The following is a 10,030-nucleotide window of genomic DNA, read 5'->3' as shown; positions in this document are numbered from 1 at the left end:
AATGCACCCCAGCTGGGGTGACAGAGCAAGACTCCATCTCAAAAAAAAGAAAGTGTGGTGGAGAGGCTTCCCACATCCCCACAGATGTGTGGGTGTCTCACCCCAACCTGGGGTCAAGGTATCACTGGGTTTTCGTTTCAAAGAGTCATCAGTCAGCTTTGTCTCCCCATCCTCCTCCTCACCATCCATCTCCTACTCACTCCTCATCAACAAAGAAGGCTGGCTTCTCTGGGGCATTTCCTGTTTAGCTTGTCATGGGAGGTATAGTCAGTGCCCTCAGACAGGTGGATTCCCACTCCTCCAGGTCTCCTTTGGGTGGCTTGCTCTTGGGACATACCACCTTAACAGTCCTGGCCTCTGGTTGCATGTTAGAAACTGTCAGGAGTCCTGCCCCATCCCCTCTCAGATATGGAATTTTCTCGATTGCTAAGCTATCTCCTGCCTATCTGGGGCCACCAAACCCATTTTGAAACTCAATCTCCAGTCTGCCAACCTGGCTCTACACCTGGATACATTGAAAGAAATCTTTCAGTTGCAATAACAGAACAGCAGCTCAAATTACTACAGGGAAAAAAAGGGGATTTGCTGGTTCATTCATTGAAAAATCACAGAGGCAGTTAGCTTCAGGCTCAGCTGGATCCAGGTGCTTAAACAAAGAGTTGGTAAATGACAGCCTGTGAGCCAAATCTAGCCTGCCACCTGTTTTGTAAATAACTTTTTATTGGAATGCAGCCGTGCTTATTTGTTTACATATTGTCTGTGGCTGCTTGTACCCTACAACCACAGAGCTGAGTAGTTGCAGCCAAGACCACGTGGCCCACAAAGCTGAACATGTTTACCATTGGCTCTCTGTAGAAAAAGTTTGCCAACCCCTGGCTTGAACAATATCATTAGGAATCTGCCTTTATCTCTCATTGCCTAAAGGCTGTCGTTAATGCCCTTGCCCTTCCCCCTAAACTGCAAAGACTGAGAGTGGCTGAGGTGTGACTCCCCAAGTAAAGACTGGGGAGAAGGATAAATGGCTTTGGAGCAGGCCAAAACAACAGATGTCTGCTCTACAGGCTCTGATCTTGTTTTCTGTGCAGTGACAAGCCATAAGCCACTTGGAGTTTATCCTTCAGCTTGGTGGCATCCTGAATGAGACTGTCCCTGTCTCCTTGTTGTCAAGCCCAAAACAAAATCAACAAGTGATCATGGCTGCAGCCCGACTATCAAGATAGACTGCTCAGTCAGCAGCACCGTTCCAGGGGCAGCGTGTGGATGAGGACATCTTCACACCAGCCCTACGGCCCTATCCGATTTGCATAGAGCGTGCCAAGCACATTTAATAATGTTCTGTTCAGTCCCTTGGGCTGGGGAGTCCCCTTGGGGAGCAATTCCAGTCTTGCCAATTGAAGTTCTGCGGGTAAAATAATTCTTAAAATCTCACCATTTTTTGGTGAGAAGATCTCAAAACAGAAGATCCAAAAACTGAAAAGAACTTCTCCCACCACCCTCCTGCCACCGAGGATGCTGCTTGATCCTTGCTGGGGTAGCTGGGCACGGGAGGAAGTACGCCCTCCAGACTTGACTGTCCAGTTTCAGAAGACAGCAATCAAGGTGTGCCATTTTCAAAGAGCATCCCACGCTAAGTCATCTCCAGACGGGCGGGTTGGTGGGCAGTGTTTTCTATGAACTGCACTGGGGCGCAGGTGTCACATTTTATCTGGACATCCTCTGCCATCCTGGGCCAGAGGAATCATGCCCTAATTAGCCCCAGCATCTGTTCCCTCCCCAAGGCCTAAAATCATCATGCGTGGACTCAGCGCCACGGGGTAGCCTTTTTGAAGCAGTACCAACTGCTTCCACAGACCATGTATGAGGCACAAGGAATCCTGTACAATACCTAATAATTAGGGCAATTTCTGTCATTCCTAGAGAATGGCGTTCAGGCCGTAAGAGAAGCTTTGTACCCTTCCTGCCAAGAGACCTACTTCTTCCCTTTCGCTGACAACCACAGCTAGACATTTTCCTAGCAAAGCTCTTTGCCAGTCCCCCACATTCATCTGGGGCAGGGAGCTAGATTTGGGTTATATAATTCAAGGCTCTAAGTACAGCTTCTGAGCATTGCCCTAGGCTGTCAGCCAAGCCTCTTTTCCAGACCCCTTTGCCATTCCAAATGGTCTATGCTCCCTCATTAAAGATGGTCTCAGTGACCCGAGGACATGACCTTCGTAACATAGCAGCTGCACCTTCGGAGCACACGAAAACAACGTCGGAATTACAGGCCACTGGAGCATCCCCCAGCCTGCATCCCAATACCCAGTTCAGTGCTGGGAAGTGAAGGGTGCGACAGCCCACACCTGAAGGGTGCTCCAAATTCACATTCCTTAGATGTATTCTGATAATCCATATCAGTATTAAAAATGCTGGTCTGGGCCTGCGGCAGTGGCCAACACTTATAATCCCAGCACTTTGGGAGGCCAAGGCAGGAGGATCACTTGAGCCCAGGAGTTTAAGACCAGCCTGGGCAACATACTGAGAACTCATCTCTACAAAAAATTTTTAAAACTTAGCTGGGCATGGTGGCATGCACCTGTAGTCTCAGCTACTCAGGAGACTAGGGCAGAAGGATCACTTGAAGCTGGGAGGTCTAGGCTACAGTGAGCCATGATCAAGCCACTGCATTTCAATATTTCAGCCTGAGTAACAGAGCAAGATCCTGTCTCAAAAAAAAAAAAAAAAAAAAAAAAAAAAAAAACCTGGTCTGTTCATGGAGTATTGGACCTTACTGCCAAATGGCCATTGATGAGCAACATCACAATTTTATTATCCCCATCGACCTGATATAACACCACCTTCCATCTGTTTGTCCTAGATCAAGATTGTCTGCCGGCATTCTTTCCTTTAGGGAACCACCCCTTCCTCATTCCATGTGGCTTAGGGGGCACTGATCCCCACTCAGTCCTCATCCTCAAGACCCAAAGGTGGGTGCGTGACATGAGCCTGCAAATCAGACTACTCCATTTCCAACTTCTAGCCATAGTGATTAGTTCAGGGATGGGCACATGACCAGGATGGGCCAATCAGAATCTTCCCTGGGAGTTTTCTGTCAGAACTATCAAGAAAATGCTCCTGTATTCTCTGAGAGTGGAAGATGGAGCTGCCTTAGCCATTTTCACTGTCCATGTGAAGGAATAATTCTGCAATAGAAGAGAATGAGGGCAACAAGCAATGTGAACCAGAGAATAAACCAAGATGAGAGATGGAGGGGGAAGGAGGCACAGAAACAGAGAGAAATGTGATAACTGTTATTTGAGTCCCTGAACCCAGCCATTTCTGAGTATCTAATCTAGGCTTTGAGAAAATAAAATATTATAAGCTCCAGTCTATTACTTCATTTTTGTTTAACATTGTAATTGAAACCAGAGGTTTCAATCCCAATAAATAAGGAATCTTCAGAGAATGAATAGTTATTGACACAGTGCTTTTGAGAATGCAAAACACTGGACTGGACATAATTTTTTGTGTGGCAAAAATTAGGAGTAAGATGAAAGGTACAAAGTACAGAGAAAGGGAGATAAATACACACACAGAGAGAGAGAGAGAGAAAGAGAGAGACTATTAACCATATGGAGTTAAGATCTTATTTCAAATTACATTTATTCTTATTTTATACCTTGTCATCATGATATTGAGTAGTTTGTATGCATGAAGCTCTCCTCTGACTTTCTACTCTAACTGCAATGGTTTATTGTTTTATAACCCTTAACCCTGAGACTATGACGCTTGTTTATTATAGAAAATTGTATTTACTCCTTGTAAGTTTGTTATAAGGAATTGAACTTTCCAGCAACCCTGTAATATTTCACCTGAGCTGAGTATGACTTCAGTACTCTTGTTTTATTTAAACCAACCAGCAGTACAAGGCTGGTATACTTTCTTGGTGTTGGGAAAAAAAGTATTTGTAAAGTTTTTTTCCCCCCTTGCATAAGTTATACAAGAAAAACAAATACTGGTTATTAACGGACTCACATTAAAAGCACAATGCACAATTTGAACTTTTTCTTCCACACCCTGGGCTTTTGAGTTATCTCAACCAATATATTGTCCTTTCTTGTTCAGGTGCAACAGAAAGAATCTTGAGTAATACACCTTCTGAGGGGGAGTGGTGAGGGAGGCAAGGGCTACTTGGGGCAGCAGGGTGAGGTGAGAGCATGGACTAGCTGATCCCTACTGTTCCTAATACTCTATCCTCTTTCAGGGCCTGAGGCTGCCCCTGACATTTTCAAGATACCTGGATACCATCTCTGAGCTAACACCGACTTCTAGAACTCCAGAATGCTACCTGATGCCGTGGTCAGAGTGGGAATGTACGGGGTCAGGGTAAACGGAGCTGTTGACCTGAGTCCACCCCACGGAAGGCCCAGCAAGGCCCCAACCGTATCTTGTAGTCACTCTCCTGGCTTCCGAAGGTGTCGTTGAAATCCACCGCACCAGCACCCTGCATTTCCGCACCAGATCCCCACTCTACGTGGATTAAGGGCTTTCTTTTTTTTCCAGAGGAAGGACCTAGTGTGATCTCCTGCCTTCTCCTTCCCTAGCCAAACAAGATAAAAGCTATGCTACATCCCTGGGATAATCAGAGATGTTAGTGAAACCACAGACAGCTTGAAATACACAGAGTTGGTGATTGCTACCATAGACCAGCTAATTCTCCAATTTGGCTGTAGCCAAAGAAAGACAGGCCTTGGAAAGTGGCAGTGGATCACCATGTGGTTCGTTAGTGACAACAATTTGCGGCTGCTGCCTCAGACCTGGTCAGATCACATGTGTCCCCACAGCTGTCTTCCCAGCTGCCTCTCCTAGAGGTTGTCTGTGGCTGTCCGGTTGAACCATCAGTTCTCAATAACCACATCCCCTGGCAGTGCCAGTGCCTGAGAGACTGCAGCCTCCCCCATGGGTGGCTTCTTGTTCCTCTCATGCCAGACGCCCTTTGTTCCTGGGTGTGTTGCTCACCATGCCTCAGATGCCACCACGCTGGCTCACTTCACAGATGTGTTGGAATCTGGTCACAGCTGACACTGGCCTTACTCCACACTTCTGGATGATTTCACTCCAAGATACAATCTAAGCATGCAAGGAAGGAAAAAATTTCTCATAAACAACCATATCAGTCAAAAAATGCACACTTGAAGCATAGAAAAATGTACAAAATCCTGGATGCAGTGGTAATCCCAGCACTTTGGAAGGCCAAGGCGGGAAGATCCCTTGAGCTCGGGAGTTTGAGATCAGCCTGGGCGGCCGGGCGCGGTGGCTCAAGCCTGTAATCCCAGCACTTTGGGAGGCCGAGACGGGCGGATCACGAGGTCAGGAGATCGAGACCATCCTGGCTAACACCGTGAAACCCCGTCTCTACTAAAAATACAAAAAACTAGCCGGGCGAGGTGGCGGGCGCCTGTAGTCCCAGCTACTTCGGAGGCTGAGGCAGGAGAATGGCGTAAACCCGGGAGGCGGAGCTTGCAGTGAGCTGAGATCCGGCCACTGCACTCCAGCCCGGGCTACAGAGCAAGACTCCGTCTCAAAAAAAAAAAAAAAAAAAAAAAAGAAAGAGATCAGCCTGGGCAATATAGTGAGACTGCTTCTGTACAAAATAAAATAAAACAAAACAAAAATTAGCCAAGTGTGGTGGCACATGCCTGTAGTCCCAGCTACTCAGGAGGCTGAGGTGGGAGGATCAACTGAGCCTGGGAGGTGGAGGCTGCAGTAAGCTGTGTTTGCACCACTGCATTCCAGCCTGGGCAATAGAGCAAGACCCTGTGTCAAACAAAAAAATCAAAGGAAAATATATGAAATCATTGTTGACATCTGACTTGAGTGTTTCTTTCAACACATGAGGACAGTAGCCAGAGAAATGTTTTCAGAAATGGCTGAACCCAAACAGCACCTTAGTAAGCAAGGGCCTTTTCATGTGGGCGTTCACTGCACCCCAAATGGCCACCTGCTCAAGGCCAGAAGGAGGAAAACCTCTTCCAACCCCCTAGCACTTTCTCTGGCCTGGTCGTCTCCTCTAATCTCTTGCCTCCCCTCCTGCAGCAGTCTGCCTCTACCTCGATGAACAGCTATCAGCTGTTCATTCCCTCAGTTTCTCTCCAGATGAGGAAGGCTGGGGTGGAGATGGGCACCACTGGTTGGTGGAATATTGACAAGAAAGACAGACTTTTCACACTGCCAAGATTCATCCCCTCTTGGCATATGGCCTGTGTCATGATGCGGAAAGAGCTGTTGTCTGGTGACAAGTCAGGTGACCATATGTCCCTTTTGTCACCCTGGTCATCGTACATCTCATGCTTCAGGAAGGCAGATGTGGGCACAGAGAGGAACTTGCACCACCATAGTTGTCATTTCTATCTCAGGGTGGTTGCCACGGTTTCCCCCTGATTTGGAGTTGGTGTTCCAAATTCCATCCCCTCTCAGGCTGATCCATCTTCATTTCTTTGTGCCGTAAATCTGCAAGCTTGGCAGTCCTAGTGAAGTCATACTCTGGAGTTTGAAAAGAACAATTTAACCACGATGCAGCTGGGTATCACTCGATGGGGAGAAAAATCCCAGACAAGGCCCAGCTTTTAACCCACACATGACTGGGTCCTCTTGAGCCATTGCGTTTGACACCCAAGACCAGACTTGAAGTCTGTCCCTACATACCATGAAATGCCCCTCAGTACAAAGCCCACTCCCAAGTGACTGAACATTTCTTGAAGAGCTGGAGGAGAAGGTTACGTGACCCTGTGCACAGCAGAATCCCTGGAGAATCTCCTTCCAAATCCATGCCCCTTTAGCATCTCTCCCAAGGGCATTAACCACATTTTTCCCCTTCTCATTCCCCTTCTCCCACCCACTGTCCATTCCACAGCTTCTTCCTGCCAGGCTGGCTCTGGCCCTCTTCTGTTTTGTATGTAAAAATCCTGCCAGCCCAAATATACCATTCAGCAAATGAGAAGCTAGCCAAAGGGTACTCTGCAAAACAAAAGCGCAGTCATTAACTAAACAGCTCAACTAACCAAAACATTGTTCCGCAAGTGTGCCCTGATGGACCTCAGTTTATCCCACCATGCCACGTTCAAAAGCCCAAATATTATCTATGTTAAGCCTTGTCCTATTTTTAAAAATAAAATTTCTACTCTCTCCCCAACCCGTCTTTCTATCCCTGTTCTCAATGTGTGAGGTTATGAAAGTAGAGTTAAAAGCTCTGCCCTGGCCAAAGTTGAGATCGCATCACTCTCTCACCACCATTTTCAACTCCCAACTTTTATGTGTTTTTACTAAACTGCCCTCCAAAACAGCAGGTCCAACAGAACTTTCTGCATTGAGGGAAATGTTCTATATAGGCACTGTCCAGTATGGAAGCCACTAGCCCATGTAAGCATTGAGAACTTGGAACTGACTAGGGTGACTGAGGAACCAAATTTCCAATTTTATTTAATTTTAGCTTAAATAGCCACACGTCACTAGTGTCTACCATATCGGATAGCACAACTCTAGCTTCATTCCTCTAATGACAATAAGAGACAGTATATGAGACTGTCAAAAAATATTTAAAGTCACCGTAGGCTGGGCGCGGTGGCTCGCGCCTGTAATCCCAGCACTTTGGGAGGCCAAGGAGGCCGGATCACCAGAGGCTGGGAGATCGAGACCAACCTGACCAACATAGTGAAACCCCATCTCGGCTAAAAATACAAAAAATCAGCCTGGTGTGGTGATGGGCGTTTGTAATCCCAGCTACTCGGGAGGTTGAGGCAGGAGAACTGCTTGAACCCAGGAGGCGGAAGTTGCAGTGAGCCAGGATCACACCAATGCACTCCTGGGTGACAGAGCAAGACTCTGTCTCAAATAAATAAATAAATAAACAAATAAAATTCACTGTAGGCTAGTATCCAGGATGTTCACTAGTTCATGTATTATCCTCTCACTAGAAGAAATTTTTCTTAAGTCTAAGGAACTGAAAAAACAAAGCTGTTCCTTAATACCTAGTTTAGTTTAGTTCTTAATCTTAAGGATACCTAGGAATCACATAATCAAGCCTGTTTCCCTTTTTCCTTTGACTGTCAGGAAGCTCAGTCATATTTAGAGTTCATCTCTACTATGCGTACCTTCGGATCTTAATATTACCCTCGGTTCCATTTCTTTTTTCTACCCTGTTGTCTTTTTTAAAAAGTGTATAGTTCAATAATTTTTATTTATTTGTGTATTTATTTTCCATGACAGAGTCTTGCTCTGTCACACAGGCTGGAGTGTGGTGGCACAACCTCAACTCACTGCAACCTCCACCCCCACCCCCAGGTTTAAGCAATTCTCTTGCCTCAGCCTCTGGAGTAGCTGGGATTACAGGCACGTACCACCACATCCAGCTAATTTTTTTGTATTTTTAATGGAAATGGGGTTTCACCATGTTGGCCAGGCTGGTCTCGAACTTCTGACCTCATGACCCACTCTCCTCGGCCTCCCAAAGTGCTGGGATTACAGGTATGAGCCACTGCGCCTGACCAGTTCAATAATTTTTAGTAAATTTACGGAACTGTGCAACTATCACCATGATTTAGTTTAAAAACATTTTTATCATCCCCCAAAGAATCCTTGCACTCATTTCCAGTCAGTTCCTTTTCCCACAGTCAATCACTCATTGACTTTCTGTCTCCATAGATTTTCTTTGCCTGGACATTTTATGCAAATGGAATCATACAATATATGATCTTTTGGGTCTAGTTTCTTTCACTGAGCGTAATGTTTTTGAGGTTCATCTGTAGCATCTATCCATATTGCGTTCCTTTTTATTGCCAAATAGTATTCTACTGTATGGACATACTCCATTTTGTTTATCCATTCACAGTTGATAAAAATTTGGGTTGTTTCTACTGTTTGGCTATTACGAATAGTGCTACTATGAGCATTCTCACATAAATCCATCTGTGGACATATGTTTTCATTTCTCTTGGGCAGATAGATACCTAGGAGTGAAATTACTGGGTCACATGGTAAATTTATGTGAAGAATCTGACAAACTGTCTCCAAAGTACAGCACCATTATACATTCCTGTAAGCAATGTATGAGGGTTCCAGTTTCTCCACATCCTCACCAACACTTGTTATTGCCTATCTTTTCTATTATACCCTTTCCAGTGGGTGTGAAGTGGTATCTTGCTGGAGTTTTAATTTGTATTTCTCTAATGACTAATGATGTTGAGCATCTTTTCAAGTGCTTATTGGCCATTTATACATGATATTTGGTGAAATGTCTCTTCAGTTTTTATGCCTTATTTTATTTTTTGAGACAGAATCTCACTCTGTTGCTCAGGCTGGAGTGTAGTGGCATAATCTTGGCTCACTGCAACCTCTGTTTCCTGGGTTCAAGCGACTCTCCTGCCTCAGCTTCCCTTGTAGCTGAGATTACAAGTACTCACCACCACGTCTGGCTAATTTTTGTATTTTTAGTAGAGATGGGGTTTCACCATGTTGGCCAGGCTGGTCTCGAACCCCTGACCTCAAGTGATCCACTCACCTCAGCATCCCAAAGTGCTGGGATTATAGGCATGAGCCACTGCGTTCATCTGCAATTTTTTTTTATTTTAGTTTTAATTTTTATTTGTTTTTATTTTATTATTTATTTATTCAAGAAAAGGTCTTACTCTGTTGCGCAGGCTGGGGTGCAATGGCGCAATCTTTTTTTTTTTTAAATTATACTTTAAGTTCTAGGGTACATGTGCACAATGTGCAGGTTTGTTACATATGTATACTTGTGCCATGTTGGTGTGCTGCACCCATCAACTCGTCAGCACCCATCAACTTGTCATTTAAATCAGGTATAACTCCCAATGCCATCCCTTCCCCCTCCCCCCTCCCCATAATAGGCCCTGGTGTGTGATGTTCCCCTTCCTGTGTCCAAGTGATCTCATTGTTCAATTCCCACCTATGAGTGAGAACATGCGGTGTTTGGTTTTCTGTTCTTGCGATAGTTTGCCGAGAATGATGGTTTCCAGCTGCATCCATGTCCCTA

The sequence above is a fragment of the Macaca nemestrina genome, chromosome 1 (genome assembly GCF_043159975.1).
Source record: "Macaca nemestrina isolate mMacNem1 chromosome 1, mMacNem.hap1, whole genome shotgun sequence".
In the NCBI taxonomy this organism is placed as follows: Eukaryota; Metazoa; Chordata; class Mammalia; order Primates; family Cercopithecidae; genus Macaca; species Macaca nemestrina.
This window is presented reverse-complemented; position numbering follows the sequence as displayed.